Source organism: Pseudophryne corroboree, chromosome 4 (assembly GCF_028390025.1).
Source record: "Pseudophryne corroboree isolate aPseCor3 chromosome 4, aPseCor3.hap2, whole genome shotgun sequence".
Classification (NCBI taxonomy): domain Eukaryota; kingdom Metazoa; phylum Chordata; class Amphibia; order Anura; family Myobatrachidae; genus Pseudophryne; species Pseudophryne corroboree.
The window spans coordinates 16,084,101-16,103,333 of record NC_086447.1 but is presented as its reverse complement, the minus strand read 5'-3'; the positions used below and the strand labels follow the sequence as shown (position 1 = coordinate 16,103,333).

General features: G+C 36.8%; 11 non-coding genes across 11 annotated transcripts; 5 read left to right on the top strand and 6 right to left on the bottom strand.

Annotated features, from left to right (window-relative positions):
• Positions 1-2,470: 2,470 nt before the first annotated feature.
• Positions 2,471-2,542, bottom strand: TRNAM-CAU (transfer RNA methionine (anticodon CAU)). Its single transcript has one exon. It is a non-coding gene; the product is annotated as a tRNA-Met (tRNA).
• Positions 2,543-3,631: 1,089 nt separating this feature from the next.
• On the bottom strand, positions 3,632-3,703 carry TRNAM-CAU (transfer RNA methionine (anticodon CAU)). Its single transcript has one exon. It is a non-coding gene; the product is annotated as a tRNA-Met (tRNA).
• Positions 3,704-4,798: 1,095 nt separating this feature from the next.
• On the bottom strand, positions 4,799-4,870 carry TRNAM-CAU (transfer RNA methionine (anticodon CAU)). Its single transcript has one exon. It is a non-coding gene; the product is annotated as a tRNA-Met (tRNA).
• Positions 4,871-6,217: 1,347 nt separating this feature from the next.
• TRNAN-GUU (transfer RNA asparagine (anticodon GUU)) lies at positions 6,218-6,291 on the top strand. Its single transcript has one exon. It is a non-coding gene; the product is annotated as a tRNA-Asn (tRNA).
• Positions 6,292-10,879: 4,588 nt separating this feature from the next.
• On the top strand, positions 10,880-10,953 carry TRNAN-GUU (transfer RNA asparagine (anticodon GUU)). The gene has a single exon. It is a non-coding gene; the product is annotated as a tRNA-Asn (tRNA).
• Positions 10,954-11,788: 835 nt separating this feature from the next.
• TRNAM-CAU (transfer RNA methionine (anticodon CAU)) lies at positions 11,789-11,860 on the bottom strand. Its single transcript has one exon. It is a non-coding gene; the product is annotated as a tRNA-Met (tRNA).
• A 186-nt stretch (positions 11,861-12,046) lies between these two features.
• TRNAN-GUU (transfer RNA asparagine (anticodon GUU)) lies at positions 12,047-12,120 on the top strand. The gene has a single exon. It is a non-coding gene; the product is annotated as a tRNA-Asn (tRNA).
• An 829-nt stretch (positions 12,121-12,949) lies between these two features.
• TRNAM-CAU (transfer RNA methionine (anticodon CAU)) lies at positions 12,950-13,021 on the bottom strand. Its single transcript has one exon. It is a non-coding gene; the product is annotated as a tRNA-Met (tRNA).
• Positions 13,022-15,283: 2,262 nt separating this feature from the next.
• TRNAM-CAU (transfer RNA methionine (anticodon CAU)) lies at positions 15,284-15,355 on the bottom strand. The gene has a single exon. It is a non-coding gene; the product is annotated as a tRNA-Met (tRNA).
• A 1,353-nt stretch (positions 15,356-16,708) lies between these two features.
• Positions 16,709-16,782, top strand: TRNAN-GUU (transfer RNA asparagine (anticodon GUU)). The gene has a single exon. It is a non-coding gene; the product is annotated as a tRNA-Asn (tRNA).
• A 1,093-nt stretch (positions 16,783-17,875) lies between these two features.
• TRNAN-GUU (transfer RNA asparagine (anticodon GUU)) lies at positions 17,876-17,949 on the top strand. Its single transcript has one exon. It is a non-coding gene; the product is annotated as a tRNA-Asn (tRNA).
• Positions 17,950-19,233: the final 1,284 nt, after the last annotated feature.

Here is a 19,233-nt window from a genome sequence, read left to right as displayed (position 1 = left end):
AAGAAAACAATGCTGTCAATATACTATTAAAACAAATTAAAATGTTAAAAGTTATTGTACTTTAAGTAAAAATAAAAGAGTCAAAATATCAATTCCAGTTTTGGAAGAATTTAATTAACAAAAAAATAAGTGCACATAGCAGAGGATGGTTTCGATCCACTGACCTCTGGGTTATGGGCCTAGCACGCTTCCGCTGCGCCACTCTGCTGCTCATGTAAGTGTCAGAGATCCTGAAGTACTCACTCATCATGTGAAAGTACCAATGTGTTTCTTCGTTGGTCAATGGAAGAAAAATCTTGCAAAACTCTCCAGATTATTGCCTTTTTAACCTTTTTCTAGGAAACTTTCTAGATGAATGCTTTTTAGCCATTGCCAGTACATGCCTTTGCAAGCTGTCTCTGTGGCGCAACCAGTTAGCGCATTCGGCTGTTAACCGGAAGGTTGGTGGTTCAATCCCACCCGGGGACATAATTGACCTTGTGATAAAATTTTGGTGATCTTTAAGTAGACAAGTCAAAATTTCAAACCACCTCTTATAGTGTAGGGTACCTGGCCTTCTCTGATGCAATCAGAGTCAGATTTGATTAAGTCATTTTATAAAAAACAGGAAGCACAATTTAGCATGGGGTTGCAGAGAAAAAAAATTATGCAGGCAGAGAAATCCAATTGAGTGATTAATCAGCTCTCCATTTTATGGCTTTATTTTTATGCTAACACATTTGCTCTCTGAAAAGTGTCCACAAAGCCAAGTCTCTGATTAACACCTTTGTAGGAATGGTTTTTCACCTATTACTGATTAAAACTTGCTTCATTGGAAAGGCAGCAAGATGCATCCTCATTACAATGTCCACTGAAATAATACAGGTTGACACCAGGAAACATAAACCTCACTGCATCCTTGCTGCTTTCTCAAGTGGGAATCTGTTTAATGTGAAAACCAGGTGATATCTAATCAGCACACAGGTAAGAAGTTAAGAAAATCTTTCTTTAAGGGTGAAGATGTTTCTCACAAAATCGTTGCCCCAATGCATCATTGAAATTCAAGATGGAAAGATGATTTTGAAATATCAATTGTACATTTTGCATTGCTCTTCTGGTGACAATGTAGCTTGTTTTTGTCAATTACCATTTCAGTAATAGGGTAAAGAAAATTAAGTGGATTTCTGAAAGAAAACAATGCTGTCAATATACTATTAAAACAAATTAAAATGTTAAAAGTTATTGTACTTTAAGTAAAAATAAAAGAGTCAAAATATCAATTCCAGTTCTGGAAGAATTTAATTAACAATAAATTAAGTGCACATAGCAAAGGATGGTTTCGATCCACCGACCTCTGGGTTATGGGCCCAGCACGTTTCCGCTGCGCCACTCTGCTGCTCATGTAAGTGTCAGAGATCCTGAAGTACTCACTCATCATGTGAAAGTACCAATGTGTTTCTTCGTTGGTCAATGGAAGAAAAATCTTGCAAAACTCTCCAGATTATTGCCTTTTTAACCTTTTTCTAGGAAACTTTCTAGATGAATGCTTTTTAGCCTTTGTCAGTACATGCTTTTGCAAGCTGTCTCTGTGGGGCAATCGGTTAGCGCATTCGGCTGTTAACCGAAAGGTTGGTGGTTCAATCCCACCCGGAGACGTAATTGACCTTGTGATCAAATTTTGCTGATCTTTAAGTAGACAAGTCAAAATTTCAAACCACCTCTTATGGTGTAGGGTACCTGGCCTTCTCTGATGCAATCAGAGTCATATTTGATTAAGTCATTTTATAAAAAACAGGAAGCACAATTTAGCATGGGGTTGCAGAGAAAAAAAATTATGCAGGCAGAGAAATCCAATTGAGTGATTAATCAGCTCTCCATTTTATGGCTTTATTTTTATGCTAACACATTTGCTCTCTGAAAAGTGTCCACAAAGCCAAGTCTCTGATTAACACCTTTGTAGGAATGGTTTTTCACCTATTACTGATTAAAACTTGCTTCATTGGAAAGGCAGCAAGATGCATCCTCATTACAATGTCCACTGAAATAATACAGGTTGACACCAGGAAACATAAACCTCACTGCATCCTTGCTGCTTTCTCAAGTGGGAATCTGTTTAATGTGAAAACCAGGTGATATCTAATCAGCACACAGGTAAGAAGTTAAGAATATCTTTCTTTAAGGGTGAAGATGTTTCTCACAAAATCGTTGCCCCAATGCATCATTGAAATTCAAGATGGAAAGATGATTTTGAAATATCAATTGTACATTTTGCATTGCTCTTCTGGTGACAATGTAGCTTGTTTTTGTCAATTACCATTTCAGTAATAGGGTAAAGAAAATTAAGTGGATTTCTGAAAGAAAACAATGCTGTCAATATACTATTAAAACAAATTAAAATGTTAAAAGTTATTGTACTTTAAGTAAAAATAAAAGAGTCAAAATATCAATTCCAGTTTTGGAAGAATTTAATTAACAAAAAAATAAGTGCACATAGCAGAGGATGGTTTCGATCCACCGACCTCTGGGTTATGGGCCCAGCACGCTTCCGCTGCGCCACTCTGCTGCTCATGTAAGTGCCAGAGATCCTGAAGTACTTACTCATCATGTGAAAGTACCAATGTGTTTCTTCGTTGGTCAATGGAAGAAAAATCTTGCAAAACTCTCCAGATTATTGCCTTTTTAACCTTTTTCTAGGAAACTTTCTAGATGAATGCTTTTTAGCCTTTGTTAGTACATGATTTTGCAAGTTGTATCTGTGGTGCAATCGGTTAGCGCATTCGGCTGTTAACCGAAAGGCTGGTGGTTCGATATCAGCCGGGGACGTAATTGACCTTGTGATCAAATTTTGCTGATCTTTAAGTAGACAAGTCAAAATTTCAAACCACCTCTTATAGTGTAGGGTACCTGGCCTTCTCTGATGCAGTCAGATTTGATTAAGTCATTTTATAAAAAACAGGAAGCACAATTTAGCATGGGGTTGCAGAGAAAAAAAATTATGCAGGCAGAGAAATCCAATTGAGTGATTAATCAGCTCTCCATTTTATGGCTTTATTTTTATGCTAACACATTTGCTCTCTGAAAAGTGTCCACAAAGCCAAGTCTCTGATTAACACCTTTGTAGGAATGGTTTTTCACCTATTACTGATTAAAACTTGCTTCATTGGAAAGGCAGCAAGATGCATCCTCATTACAATGTCCACTGAAATAATACAGGTTGACACCAGGAAACATAAACCTCACTGCATCCTTGCTGCTTTCTCAAGTGGGAATCTGTTTAATGTGAAAACCAGGTGATATCTAATCAGCACACAGGTAAGAAGTTAAGAAAATCTTTCTTTAAGGGTGAAGATGTTTCTCACAAAATCGTTGCCCCAATGCATCATTGAAATTCAAGATGGAAAGATGATTTTGAAATATCAATTGTACATTTTGCATTGCTCTTCTGGTGACAATGTAGCTTGTTTTTGTCAATTACCATTTCAGTAATAGGGTAAAGAAAATTAAGTGGATTTCTGAAAGAAAACAATGCTGTCAATATACTATTAAAACAAATTAAAATGTTAAAAGTTATTGTACTTTAAGTAAAAATAAAAGAGTCAAAATATCAATTCCAGTTTTGGAAGAATTTAATTAACAAAAAAATAAGTGCACATAGCAGAGGATGGTTTCGATCCACCGACCTCTGGGTTATGGGCCCAGCACGCTTCCGCTGCGCCACTCTGCTGCTCATGTAAGTGTCAGAGATCCTGAAGAACTCACTCATCATGTGAAAGTACCAATGTGTTTCTTCGTTGGTCAATGGAAGAAAAATCTTGCAAAACTCTCCAGATTATTGCCTTTTTAACCTTTTTCTAGGAAACTTTCTAGATGAATGCTTTTTAGCCTTTGTCAGTACATGCTTTTGCAAGCTGTCTCTGTGGCGAAATCAGTTAGCGCATTTGGCTGTTAACCGAAAAGTTGGTGGTTCAATCCCACCCGGGGACGTAATTGACCTTGTGATCAAATTTTGGTGATCTTTAAGTAGACAAGTCAAAATTTCAAACCACCTCTTATAGTGTAGGGTACCTGGCCTTCTCTGATGCAATCAGAGTCAGATTTGATTAAGTCATTTTATAAAAAACAGGAAGCACAATTTAGCATGGGGTTGCAGAGAAAAAAAATTATGCAGGCAGAGAAATCCAATTGAGTGATTAATCAGCTCTCCATTTTATGGCTTTATTTTTATGCTAACACATTTGCTCTCTGAAAAGTGTCCACAAAGCCAAGTCTCTGATTAACACCTTTGTAGGAATGGTTTTTCACCTATTACTGATTAAAACTTGCTTCATTGGAAAGGCAGCAAGATGCATCCTCATTACAATGTCCACTGAAATAATACAGGTTGACACCAGGAAACATAAACCTCACTGCATCCTTGCTGCTTTCTCAAGTGGGAATCTGTTTAATGTGAAAACCAGGTGATATCTAATCAGCACACAGGTAAGAAGTTAAGAAAATCTTTCTTTAAGGGTGAAGATGTTTCTCACAAAATCGTTGCCCCAATGCATCATTGAAATTCAAGATGGAAAGATGATTTTGAAATATCAATTGTACATTTTGCATTGCTCTTCTGGTGACAATGTAGCTTGTTTTTGTCAATTACCATTTCAGTAATAGGGTAAAAAAAATTAAGTGGATTTCTGAAAGAAAACAATGCTGTCAATATACTATTAAAACAAATTAAAATGTTAAAAGTTATTGTACTTTAAGTAAAAATAAAAGAGTCAAAATATCAATTCCAGTTTTGGAAGAATTTAATTAACAAAAAAATAAGTGCACATAGCAGAGGATGGTTTCGATCCACCGACCTCTGGGTTATGGGCCCAGCACGCTTCCGCTGCGCCACTCTGCTGCTCATGTAAGTGTCAGAGATCCTGAAGTACTCACTCATCATGTGAAAGTACCAATGTGTTTCTTCGTTGGTCAATGGAAGAAAAATCTTGCAAAACTCTCCAGATTATTGCCTTTTTAACCTTTTTCTAGGAAACTTTCTAGATGAATGCTTTTTAGCCTTTGTCAGTACAGGCTTTTGCAAGCTGTCTCTGTGGCGCAATCGGTTAGCGCATTCGGCTGTTAACCGAAAGGTTGGTGGTTCAATCCCACCCGTGGACGTAATTGACCTTGTGATCAAATTTTGCTGATCTTTAAGTAGACAAGTCAAAATTTCAAACCACCTCTTATAGTGTAGGGTACCTGGCCTTCTCTGATGCAGTCAGATTTGATTAAGTCATTTTATAAAAAACAGGAAGCACAATTTAGCATGGGGTTGCAGAGAAAAAAAATTATGCAGGCAGAGAAATCCAATTGAGTGATTAATCAGCTCTCCATTTTATGGCTTTATTTTTATGCTAACACATTTGCTCTCTGAAAAGTGTCCACAAAGCCAAGTCTCTGATTAACACCTTAGTAGGAATGTTTTTTCACCTATTACTGATTAAAACTTGCTTCATTGGAAAGGCAGCAAGATGCATCCTCATTACAATGTCCACTGAAATAATACAGGTTGACACCAGGAAACATAAACCTCACTGCATCCTTGCTGCTTTCTCAAGTGGGAATCTGTTTAATGTGAAAACCAGGTGATATCTAATCAGCACACAGGTAAGAAGTTAAGAAAATCTTTCTTTAAGGCTGAAGATGTTTCTCACAAAATCGTTGCCCCAATGCATCATTGAAATTCAAGATGGAAAGATGATTTTGAAATATCAATTGTACATTTTGCATTGCTCTTCTGGTGACAATGTAGCTTGTTTTTGTCAATTACCATTTCAGTAATAGGGTAAAGAAAATTAAGTGGATTTCTGAAAGAAAACAATGCTGTCAATATACTATTAAAACAAATTAAAATGTTAAAAGTTATTGTACTTTAAGTAAAAATAAAAGAGTCAAAATATCAATTCCAGTTTTGGAAGAATTTAATTAACAAAAAAATAAGTGCACATAACAGAGGATGGTTTCGATCCACCGACCTCTGGGTTATGGGCCCAGCACGCTTCCGCTGCGCCACTCTGCTGCTCATGTAAGTGTCAGAGATCCTGAAGTACTCACTCATCATGTGAAAGTACCAATGTGTTTCTTCGTTGGTCAATGGAAGAAAAATCTTGCAAAACTCTCCAGATTATTGCCTTTTTAACCTTTTTCTAGGAAACTTTCTAGATGAATGCTTTTTAGCCTTTGTCAATACATGCTTTTGCAAGCTGTCTCTGTGGCGCAATCGGTTAGCGCATTCGGCTGTTAACCGAAAGGTTGGTGGTTCAATCCCACCCGGGGACGTAATTGACCTTGTGATCAAATTTTGGTGATCTTTAAGTAGACAAGTCAAAATTTCAAACCACCTCTTATAGTGTAGGGTACCTGGCCTTCTCTGATGCAATCAGAGTCAGATTTGATTAAGTCATTTTATAAAAAACAGGAAGCACAATTTAGCATGGGGTTGCAGAGAAAAAAAATTATGCAGGCAGAGAAATCCAATTGAGTGATTAATCAGCTCTCCATTTTATGGCTTTATTTTTATGCTAACACATTTGCTCTCTGAAAAGTGTCCACAAAGCCAAGTCTCTGATTAACACCTTTGTAGGAATGGTTTTTCACCTATTACTGATTAAAACTTGCTTCATTGGAAAGGCAGCAAGATGCATCCTCATTACAATGTCCACTGAAATAATACAGGTTGACACCAGGAAACATAAACCTCACTGCATCCTTGCTGCTTTCTCAAGTGGGAATCTGTTTAATGTGAAAACCAGGTGATATCTAATCAGCACACAGGTAAGAAGTTAAGAAAATCTTTCTTTAAGGGTGAAGATGTTTCTCACAAAATCGTTGCCCCAATGCATCATTGAAATTCAAGATGGAAAGATGATTTTGAAATATCAATTGTACATTTTGCATTGCTCTTCTGGTGACAATGTAGCTTGTTTTTGTCAATTACCATTTCAGTAATAGGGTAAAGAAAATTAAGTGGATTTCTGAAAGAAAACAATGCTGTCAATATACTATTTAAACAAATTAAAATGTTAAAAGTTATTGTACTTTAAGTAAAAATAAAAGAGTCAAAATATTAATTCCAGTTTTGGCAGAATTTAATTAACAAAAAAATAAGTGCACATAGCAGAGGATGGTTTCGATCCACCGACCTCTGGGTTATGGGCCCAGCACACTTCCGCTGCGCCACTCTGCTGCTCATGTAAGTGTCAGAGATCCTGAAGTACTCACTCATCATGTGAAAGTACCAATGTGTTTCTTCGTTGGTCAATGGATGAAAAATCTTGCAAAACTCTCCAGATTATTGCCTTTTTAACCTTTGTCTAGGAAACTTTCTAGATGAATGCTTTTTAGCCTTTGTCAGTACATGCTTTTGCAAGCTGTCTCTGTGGCGAAATCAGTTAGCGCATTTGGCTGTTAACCGAAAGGTTGGTGGTTCAATCCCACCCGGGGACGTAATTGACCTTGTGATCAAATTTTGGTGATCTTTAAGTAGACAAGTCAAAATTTCAAACCACCTCTTATAGTGTAGGGTACCTGGCCTTCTCTGATGCAATCAGAGTCAGATTTGATTAAGTCATTTTATAAAAAACAGGAAGCACAATTTAGCATGGGGTTGCAGAGAAAAAAAATTATGCAGGCAGAGAAATCCAATTGAGTGATTAATCAGCTCTCCATTTTATGGCTTTATTTTTATGCTAACACATTTGCTCTCTGAAAAGTGTCCACAAAGCCAAGTCTCTGATTAACACCTTTGTAGGAATGGTTTTTCACCTATTACTGATTAAAACTTGCTTCATTGGAAAGGCAGCAAGATGCATCCTCATTACAATGTCCACTGAAATAATACAGGTTGACACCAGGAAACATAAACCTCACTGCACCCTTGCTGCTTTCTCAAGTGGGAATCTGTTTAATGTGAAAACCAGGTGATATCTAATCAGCACACAGGTAAGAAGTTAAGAAAATCTTTCTTTAAGGGTGAAGATGTTTCTCACAAAATCGTTGCCCCAATGCATCATTGAAATTCAAGATGGAAAGATGATTTTGAAATATCAATTGTTCATTTTGCATTGCTCTTCTGGTGACAATGTAGCTTGTTTTTGTCAATTACCATTTCAGTAATAGGGTAAAGAAAATTAAGTGGATTTCTGAAAGAAAACAATGCTGTCAATATACTATTAAAACAAATTAAAATGTTAAAAGTTATTGTACTTTAAGTAAAAATAAAAGAGTCAAAATATCAATTCCAGTTCTGGAAGAATTTAATTAACAATAAATTAAATGCACATAGCAAAGGATGGTTTCGATCCACCGACCTCTGGGTTATGGGCCCAGCACGCTTCCGCTGCACCACTCTGCTGCTCATGTAAGTGTCAGAGATCCTGAAGTACTCACTCATCATGTGAAAGTACCAATGTGTTTCTTCGTTGGTCAATGGAAGAAAAATCTTGCAAAACTCTCCAGATTATTGCCTTTTTAACCTTTTTCTAGGAAACTTTCTAGATGAATGCTTTTTAGCCTTTGTCAGTACATGCTTTTGCAAGCTGTCTCTGTGGGGCAATCGGTTAGCGCATTTGGCTGTTAACCGAAAGGTTGGTGGTTCAATCCCACCCGGGGACGTAATTGACCTTGTGATCAAATTTTGGTGATCTTTAAGTAGACAAGTCAAAATTTCAAACCACCTCTTATAGTGTAGGGTACCTGGCCTTCTCTGATGCAATCAGATTTGATTAAGTCATTTTATAAAAAACAGGAAGCACAATTTAGCATGGGGTTGCAGAGAAAAAAAATTATGCAGGCAGAGAAATCCAATTGAGTGATTAATCAGCTCTCCATTTTATGGCTTTATTTTTATGCTAACACATTTGCTCTCTGAAAAGTGTCCACAAAGCCAAGTCTCTGATTAACACCTTTGTAGGAATGGTTTTTCACCTATTACTGATTAAAACTTGCTTCATTGGAAAGGCAGCAAGATGCATCCTCATTACAATGTCCACTGAAATAATACAGGTTGACACCAGGAAACATAAACCTCACTGCACCCTTGCTGCTTTCTCAAGTGGGAATCTGTTTAATGTGAAAACCAGGTGATATCTAATCAGCACACAGGTAAGAAGTTAAGAATATCTTTCTTTAAGGGTGAAGATGTTTCTCACAAAATCGTTGCCCCAATGCATCATTGAAATTCAAGATGGAAAGATGATTTTGAAATATCAATTGTACATTTTGCATTGCTCTTCTGGTGACAATGTAGCTTGTTTTTGTCAATTACCATTTCAGTAATAGAGTAAAGAAAATTAAGTGGATTTCTGAAAGAAAACAATGCTGTCAATATACTATTAAAACAAATTAAAATGTTAAAAGTTATTGTACTTTAAGTAAAAATAAAAGAGTCAAAATATCAATTCCAGTTTTGGAAGAATTTAATTAACAAAAAAATAAGTGCACATAGCAGAGGATGGTTTCAATCCACCGACCTCTGGGTTATGGGCCCAGCACGCTTCCGCTGCGCCACTCTGCTGCTCATGTAAGTGCCAGAGATCCTGAAGTACTTACTCATCATGTGAAAGTACCAATGTGTTTCTTCGTTGGTCAATGGAAGAAAAATCTTGCAAAACTCTCCAGATTATTGCCTTTTTAACCTTTTTCTAGGAAACTTTCTAGATGAATGCTTTTTAGCCTTTGTTAGTACATGATTTTGCAAGTTGTATCTGTGGTGCAATCGGTTAGCGCATTCGGCTGTTAACCGAAAGGCTGGTGGTTCAATATCACTCGGGGACGTAATTGACCTTGTGATCAAATTTTGCTGATCTTTAAGTAGACAAGTCAAAATTTCAAACCACCTCTTATAGTGTAGGGTACCTGGCCTTCTCTGATGCAATCAGAGTCAGATTTGATTAAGTCATTTTATAAAAAACAGGAAGCACAATTTAGCATGGGGTTGCAGAGAAAAAAAATTATGCAGGCAGAGAAATCCAATTGAGTGATTAATCAGCTCTCCATTTTATGGCTTTATTTTTATGCTAACACATTTGCTCTCTGAAAAGTGTCCACAAAGCCAAGTCTCTGATTAACACCTTTGTAGGAATGTTTTTTCACCTATTACTGATTAAAACTTGCTTCATTGGAAAGGCAGCAAGATGCATCCTCATTACAATGTCCACTGAAATAATACAGGTTGACACCAGGAAACATAAACCTCACTGCATCCTTGCTGCTTTCTCAAGTGGGAATCTGTTTAATGTGAAAACCAGGTGACATCTAATCAGCACACAGGTAAGAAGTTAAGAAAATCTTTCTTTAAGGGTGAAGATGTTTCTCACAAAATCGTTGCCCCAATGCATCATTGAAATTCAAGATGGAAAGATGATTTTGAAATATCAATTGTACATTTTGCATTGCTCTTCTGGTGACAATGTAGCTTGTTTTTGTCAATTACCATTTCAGTAATAGGGTAAAGAAAATTAAGTGGATTTCTGAAAGAAAACAATGCTGTCAATATACTATTAAAACAAATTAAAATGTTAAAAGTTATTGTACTTTAAGTAAAAATAAAAGAGTCAAAATATTAATTCCAGTTTTGGAAGAATTTAATTAACAAAAAAATAAGTGCACATAACAGAGGATGGTTTCGATCCACCGACCTCTGGGTTATGGGCCCAGCACGCTTCCGCTGCGCCACTCTGCTGCTCATGTAAGTGTCAGAGATCCTGAAGTACTCACTCATCATGTGAAAGTACCAATGTGTTTTTTCGTTGGTCAATGGAAGAAAAATCTTGCAAAACTCTCCAGATTATTGCCTTTTTAACCTTTTTCTAGGAAACTTTCTAGATGAATGCTTTTTAGCCTTTGTCAATACATGCTTTTGCAAGCTGTCTCTGTGGCGCAATCGGTTAGCGCATTCGGCTGTTAACCGAAAGGTTGGTGGTTCAATCCCACCCGGGGACGTAATTGACCTTGTGATCAAATTTTGGTGATCTTTAAGTAGACAAGTCAAAATTTCAAACCACCTCTTATAGTGTAGGGTACCTGGCCTTCTCTGATGCAATCAGAGTCAGATTTGATTAAGTCATTTTATAAAAAACAGGAAGCACAATTTAGCATGGGGTTGCAGAGAAAAAAAATTATGCAGGCAGAGAAATCCAATTGAGTGATTAATCAGCTCTCCATTTTATGGCTTTATTTTTATGCTAACACATTTGCTCTCTGAAAAGTGTCCACAAAGCCAAGTCTCTGATTAACACCTTTGTAGGAATGTTTTTTCACCTATTACTGATTAAAACTTGCTTCATTGGAAAGGCAGCAAGATGCATCCTCATTACAATGTCCACTGAAATAATACAGGTTGACACCAGGAAACATAAACCTCACTGCATCCTTGCTGCTTTCTCAAGTGGGAATCTGTTTAATGTGAAAACCAGGTGATATCTAATCAGCACACAGGTAAGAAGTTAAGAAAATCTTTCTTTAAGGGTGAAGATGTTTCTCACAAAATCGTTGCCCCAATGCATCATTGAAATTCAAGATGGAAAGATGATTTTGAAATATCAATTGTACATTTTGCATTGCTCTTCTGGTGACAATGTAGCTTGTTTTTGTCAATTACCATTTCAGTAATAGGGTAAAAAAAATTAAGTGGATTTCTGAAAGAAAACAATGCTGTCAATATACTATTAAAACAAATTAAAATGTTAAAAGTTATTGTACTTTAAGTAAAAATAAAAGAGTCAAAATATCAATTCCAGTTTTGGAAGAATTTAATTAACAAAAAAATAAGTGCACATAGCAGAGGATGGTTTCGATCCACCGACCTCTGGGTTATGGGCCCAGCACGCTTCCGCTGCGCCACTCTGCTGCTCATGTAAGTGTCAGAGATCCTGAAGTACTCACTCATCATGTGAAAGTACCAATGTGTTTCTTCGTTGGTCAATGGAAGAAAAATCTTGCAAAACTCTCCAGATTATTGCCTTTTTAACCTTTTTCTAGGAAACTTTCTAGATGAATGCTTTTTAGCCTTTGTCAGTACATGCTTTTGCAAGCTGTCTCTGTGGCGCAATCGGTTAGCGCATTCGGCTGTTAACCGAAAGGTTGGTGGTTCAATCCCACCCGGGGACGTAATTGACCTTGTGATCAAATTTTGGTGATCTTTAAGTAGACAAGTCAAAATTTCAAACCACCTCTTATAGTGTAGGGTACCTGGCCTTCTCTGATGCAGTCAGATTTGAATAAGTCATTTTATAAAAAACAGGAAGCACAATTTAGCATGGGGTTGCAGAGAAAATAAATTATGCAGGCAGAGAAATCCAATTGAGTGATTAATCAGCTCTCCATTTTATGGCTTTATTTTTATGCTAACACATTTGCTCTCTGAAAAGTGTCCACAAAGCCAAGTCTCTGATTAACACCTTTGTAGGAATGGTTTTTCACCTATTACTGATTAAAACTTGCTTCATTGGAAAGGCAGCAAGATGCATCCTCATTACAATGTCCACTGAAATAATACAGGTTGACACCAGGAAACATAAACCTCACTGCATCCTTGCTGCTTTCTCAAGTGGGAATCTGTTTAATGTGAAAACCAGGTGATATCTAATCAGCACACAGGTAAGAAGTTAAGAATATCTTTCTTTAAGGGTGAAGATGTTTCTCACAAAATCGTTGCCCCAATGCATCATTGAAATTCAAGATGGAAAGATGATTTTGAAATATCAATTGTACATTTTGCATTGCTCTTCTGGTGACAATGTAGCTTGCTTTTGTCAATTACCATTTCAGTAATAGGGTAAAGAAAATTAAGTGGATTTCTGAAAGAAAACAATGCTGTCAATATACTATTAAAACAAATTAAAATGTTAAAAGTTATTGTACTTTAAGTAAAAATAAAAGAGTCAAAATATCAATTCCAGTTTTGGAAGAATTTAATTAACAAAAAAATAAGTGCACATAGCAGAGGATGGTTTCGATCCACCGACCTCTGGGTTATGGGCCCAGCACGCTTCCGCTGCGCCACTCTGCTGCTCATGTAAGTGCCAGAGATCCTGAAGTACTTACTCATCATGTGAAAGTACCAATGTGTTTCTTCGTTGGTCAATGGAAGAAAAATCTTGCAAAACTCTCCAGATTATTACCTTTTTAACCTTTTTCTAGGAAACTTTCTAGATGAATGCTTTTTAGCCTTTGTTAGTACATGATTTTGCAAGTTGTATCTGTGGTGCAATCGGTTAGCGCATTCGGCTGTTAACCGAAAGGCTGGTGGTTCAATATCACTCGGGGACGTAATTGACCTTGTGATCAAATTTTGCTGATCTTTAAGTAGACAAGTCAAAATTTCAAACCACCTCTTATAGTGTAGGGTACCTGGCCTTCTCTGATGCAATCAGAGTCAGATTTGATTAAGTCATTTTATAAAAAACAGGAAGCACAATTTAGCATGGGGTTGCAGAGAAAAAAAATTATGCAGGCAGAGAAATCCAATTGAGTGATTAATCAGCTCTCCATTTTATGGCTTTATTTTTATGCTAACACATTTGCTCTCTGAAAAGTGTCCACAAAGCCAAGTCTCTGATTAACACCTTTGTAGGAATGTTTTTTCACCTATTACTGATTAAAACTTGCTTCATTGGAAAGGCAGCAAGATGCATCCTCATTACAATGTCCACTGAAATAATACAGGTTGACACCAGGAAACATAAACCTCACTGCATCCTTGCTGCTTTCTCAAGTGGGAATCTGTTTAATGTGAAAACCAGGTGATATCTAATCAGCACACAGGTAAGAAGTTAAGAAAATCTTTCTTTAAGGGTGAAGATGTTTCTCACAAAATCATTGCCCCAATGCATCATTGAAATTCAAGATGGAAAGATGATTTTGAAATATCAATTGTACATTTTGCATTGCTCTTCTGGTGACAATGTAGCTTGTTTTTGTCAAATACCATTTCAGTAATAGGGTAAAGAAAATTAAGTGGATTTCTGAAAGAAAACAATGCTGTCAATATACTATTAAAACAAATTAAAATGTTAAAAGTTATTGTACTTTAAGTAAAAATAAAAGAGTCAAAATATTAATTCCAGTTTTGGCAGAATTTAATTAACAAAAAAATAAGTGCACATAGCAGAGGATGGTTTCGATCCACCGACCTCTGGGTTATGGGCCCAGCACACTTCCGCTGCGCCACTCTGCTGCTCATGTAAGTGTCAGAGATCCTGAAGTACTCACTCATCATGTGAAAGTACCAATGTGTTTCTTCGTTGGTCAATGGAAGAAAAATCTTGCAAAACTCTCCAGATTATTGCCTTTTTAACCTTTTTCTAGGAAACTTTCTAGATGAATGCTTTTTAGCCTTTGTCAATACATGCTTTTGCAAGCTGTCTCTGTGGCGCAATCAGTGAGCGCATTCGGCTGTTAACCGAAAGGTTGGTGGTTCAATCCCACCTGGGGACGTAATTGACCTTGTGATCAAATTTTGGTGATCTTTAAGTAGACAAGTCAAAATTTCAAACCACCTCTTATAGTGTAGGGTACCTGGCCTTCTCTGATGCAATCAGAGTCAGATTTGATTAAGTCATTTTATAAAAAACAGGAAGCACAATTTAGCATGGGGTTGCAGAGAAAAAAAATTATGCAGGCAGAGAAATCCAAATGAGTGATTAATCAGCTCTTCATTTTATGGCTTTATTTTTATGCTAACACATTTGCTCTCTGAAAAGTGTCCACAAAGCCAAGTCTCTGATTAACACCTTTGTAGGAATGGTTTTTCACCTATTACTGATTAAAACTTGCTTCATTGGAAAGGCAGCAAGATGCATCCTCATTACAATGTCCACTGAAATAATACAGGTTGACACCAGGAAACATAAACCTCACTGCATCCTTGCTGCTTTCTCAAGTGGGAATCTGTTTAATGTGAAAACCAGGTGATATCTAATCAGCACACAGGTAAGAAGTTAAGAAAATCTTTCTTTAAGGGTGAAGATGTTTCTCACAAAATCGTTGCCCCAATGCATCATTGAAATTCAAGATGGAAAGATGATTTTGAAATATCAATTGTACATTTTGCATTGCTCTTCTGGTGACAATGTAGCTTGTTTTTGTCAATTACCATTTCAGTAATAGGGTAAAGAAAATTTAGTGGATTTCTGAAAGAAAACAATGCTGTCAATATACTATTAAAACAAATTAAAATGTTAAAAGTTATTGTACTTTAAGTAAAAATAAAAGAGTCAAAATATCAATTCCAGTTTTGGAAGAATTTAATTAACAAAAAAATAAGTGCACATAGCAGAGGATGGTTTCGATCCACCGACCTCTGGGTTATGGGCCCAGCACGCTTCCGCTGCGCCACTCTGCTGCTCATGTAAGTGTCAGAGATCCTGAAGTACTCACTCATCATGTGAAAGTACCAATGTGTTTCTTCGTTGGTCAATGGAAGAAAAATCTTGCAAAACTCTCCAGATTATTGCCTTTTTAACCTTTTTCTAGGAAACTTTCTAGATAAATGCTTTTTAGCCTTTGTCAGTACATGCTTTTGCAAGCTGTCTCTGTGGCGCAATCGGTTAGCGCATTTGGCTGTTAACCGAAAGGTTGGTGGTTCAATCCCACCCGGGGATGTAATTGACCTTGTGATCAAGTTTTGGTGATCTTTAAGTAGACAAGTCAAAATTTCAAACCACCTCTTATAGTGTAGGGTACCTGGCCTTCTCTGATGCAATCAGAGTCAGATTTGATTAAGTCATTTTATAAAAAACAGGAAGCACAATTTAGCATGGTGTTGCAGAGAAAAAAAATTATGCAGGCAGAGAAATCCAATTGAGTGATTAATCAGCTCTCCATTTTATGGCTTTATTTTTATGCTAACACATTTGCTCTCTGAAAAGTGTCCACAAAGCCAAGTCTCTGATTAACACCTTTGTAGGAATGGTTTTTCACCTATTACTGATTAAAACTTGCTTCATTGGAAAGGCAGCAAGATGCATCCTCATTACAATGTCCACTGAAATAATACAGGTTGACACCAGGAAACATAAACCTCACTGCATCCTTGCTGCTTTCTCAAGTGGGAATCTGTTTAATGTGAAAACCAGGTGATATCTAATCAGCACACAGGTAAGAAGTTAAGAAAATCTTTCTTTAAGGGTGAAGATGTTTCTCACAAAATCGTTGCCCCAATGCATCATTGAAATTCAAGATGGAAAGATGATTTTGAAATATCAATTGTACATTTTGCATTGCTCTTCTGGTGACAATGTAGCTTGTTTTTGTCAATTACCATTTCAGTAATAGGGTAAAGAAAATTAAGTGGATTTCTGAAATAAAACAATGCTGTCAATATACTATTAAAACAAATTAAAATGTTAAAAGTTATTGTACTTTAAGTAAAAATAAAAGAGTCAAAATATCAATTCCAGTTTTGGAAGAATTTAATTAACAAAAAAATAAGTGCACATAGCAGAGGATGGCTTCGATCCTCCAACCTCTGGGTTATGGGCCCAGCACGCTTCCGCTGCGCCACTCTGCTGCTCATGTAAGTGTCAGAGATCCTGAAGTACTCACTCATCATGTGAAAGTACCAATGTGTTTCTTCGTTGGTCAATGGAAGAAAAATCTTGCAAAACTCTCCAGATTATTGCCTTTTTAACCTTTTTCTAGGAAACTTTCTAGATGAATGCTTTTTAGCCTTTGTCAATACATGCTTTTGCAAGCTGTCTCTGTGGCGCAATCGGTTAGCGCATTCGGCTGTTAACCGAAAGGTTGGTGGTTCAATCCCACCCGGGGACGTAATTGACCTTGTGATCAAATTTTGGTGATCTTTAAGTAGACAAGTCAAAATTTCAAACCACCTCTTATAGTGTAGGGTACCTGGCCTTCTCTGATGCAATCAGAGTCAGATTTGATTAAGTCATTTTATAAAAAACAGGAAGCACAATTTAGCATGGGGTTGCAGAGAAAAAAAATTATGCAGGCAGAGAAATCCAATTGAGTGATTAATCAGCTCTCCATTTTATGGCTTTATTTTTATGCTAACACATTTGCTCTCTGAAAAGTGTCCACAAAGCCAAGTCTCTGATTAACACCTTTGTAGGAATGGTTTTTCACCTATTACTGATTAAAACTTGCTTCATTGGAAAGGCAGCAAGATGCATCCTCATTACAATGTCCACTGAAATAATACAGGTTGACACCAGGAAACATAAACCTCACTGCATCCTTGCTGCTTTCTCAAGTGGGAATCTGTTTAATGTGAAAACCAGGTGATATCTAATCAGCACACAGGTAAGAAGTTAAGAAAATCTTTCTTTAAGGGTGAAGATGTTTCTCACAAAATCGTTGCCCCAATGCATCATTGAAATTCAAGATGGAAAGATGATTTTGAAATATCAATTGTACATTTTGCATTGCTCTTCTGGTGACAATGTAGCTTGTTTTTGTCAATTACCATTTCAGTAATAGGGTAAAGAAAATTAAGTGGATTTCTGAAAGAAAACAATGCTGTCAATATACTATTAAAACAAATTAAAATGTTAAAAGTTATTGTACTTTAAGTAAAAATAAAAGAGTCAAAATATCAATTCCAGTTTTGGAAGAATTTAATTAACAAAAAAATAAGTGCACATAGCAGAGGATGGTTTCGATCCACCAACCTCTGGGTTATGGGCCCAGCACGCTTCCGCTGCGCCACTCTGCTGCTCATGTAAGTGTCAGAGATCCTGAAGTACTCACTCATCATGTGAAAGTACCAATGTGTTTCTTCGTTGGTCAATGGAAGAAAAATCTTGCAAAACTCTCCAGATTATTGCCTTTTTAACCTTTTTCTAGGAAACTTTCTAGATGAATGCTTTTTAGCCTTTGTCAATACATGCTTTTGCAAGCTGTCTCTGTGGCGCAATCGGTTAGCGCATTCGGCTGTTAACCGAAAGGTTGGTGGTTCAATCCCACCCGGGGACGTAATTGACCTTGTGATCAAATTTTGGTGATCTTTAAGTAGACAAGTCAAAATTTCAAACCACCTCTTATAGTGTAGGGTACCTGGCCTTCTCTGATGCAATCAGAGTCAGATTTGATTAAGTCATTTTATAAAAAACAGGAAGCACAATTTAGCATGGGGTTGCAGAGAAAAAAAATTATGCAGGCAGAGAAATCCAATTGAGTGATTAATCAGCTCTCCATTTTATGGCTTTATTTTTATGCTAACACATTTGCTCTCTGAAAAGTGTCCACAAAGCCAAGTCTCTGATTAACACCTTTGTAGGAATGGTTTTTCGCCTATTACTGATTAAAACTTGCTTCATTGGAAAGGCAGCAAGATGCATCCTCATTACAATGTCCACTGAAATAATACAGGTTGACACCAGGAAACATAAACCTCACTGCATCCTTGCTGCTTTCTCAAGTGGGAATCTGTTTAATGTGAAAACCAGGTGATATCTAATCAGCACACAGGTAAGAAGTTAAGAAAATCTTTCTTTAAGGGTGAAGATGTTTCTCACAAAATCGTTGCCCCAATGCATCATTGAAATTCAAGATGGAAAGATGATTTTGAAATATCAATTGTACATTTTGCATTGCTCTTCTGGTGACAATGTAGCTTGTTTTTGTCAATTACCATTTCATTAATAGGGTAAAGAAAATTAAGTGGATTTCTGAAAGAAAACAATGCTGTCAATATACTATTAAAACAAATTAAAATGTTAAAAGTTATTGTACTTTAAGTAAAAATAAAAGAGTCAAAATATTAATTCCAGTTTTGGCAGAATTTAATTAACAAAAAAATAAGTGCACATAGCAGAGGATGGTTTCGATCCACCGACCTCTGGGTTATGGGCCCAGCACACTTCCGCTGCGCCACTCTGCTGCTCATGTAAGTGTCAGAGATCCTGAAGTACTCACTCATCATGTGAAAGTACCAATGTGTTTCTTCGTTGGTCAATGGATGAAAAATCTTGCAAAACTCTCCAGATTATTGCCTTTTTAACCTTTTTCTAGGAAACTTTCTCGATGAATGCTTTTTAGCCTTTGTCAATACATGCTTTTGCAAGCTGTCTCTGTGGCGCAATCAGTGAGCGCATTCGGCTGTTAACCGAAAGGTTTTATGGTTCAATCCCACCTGGGGACGTAATTGACCTTGTGATCAAATTTTGGTGATCTTTAAGTAGACAAGTCAAAATTTCAAACCACCTCTTATAGTGTAGGGTACCTGGCCTTCTCTGATGCAATCAGAGTCAGATTTGA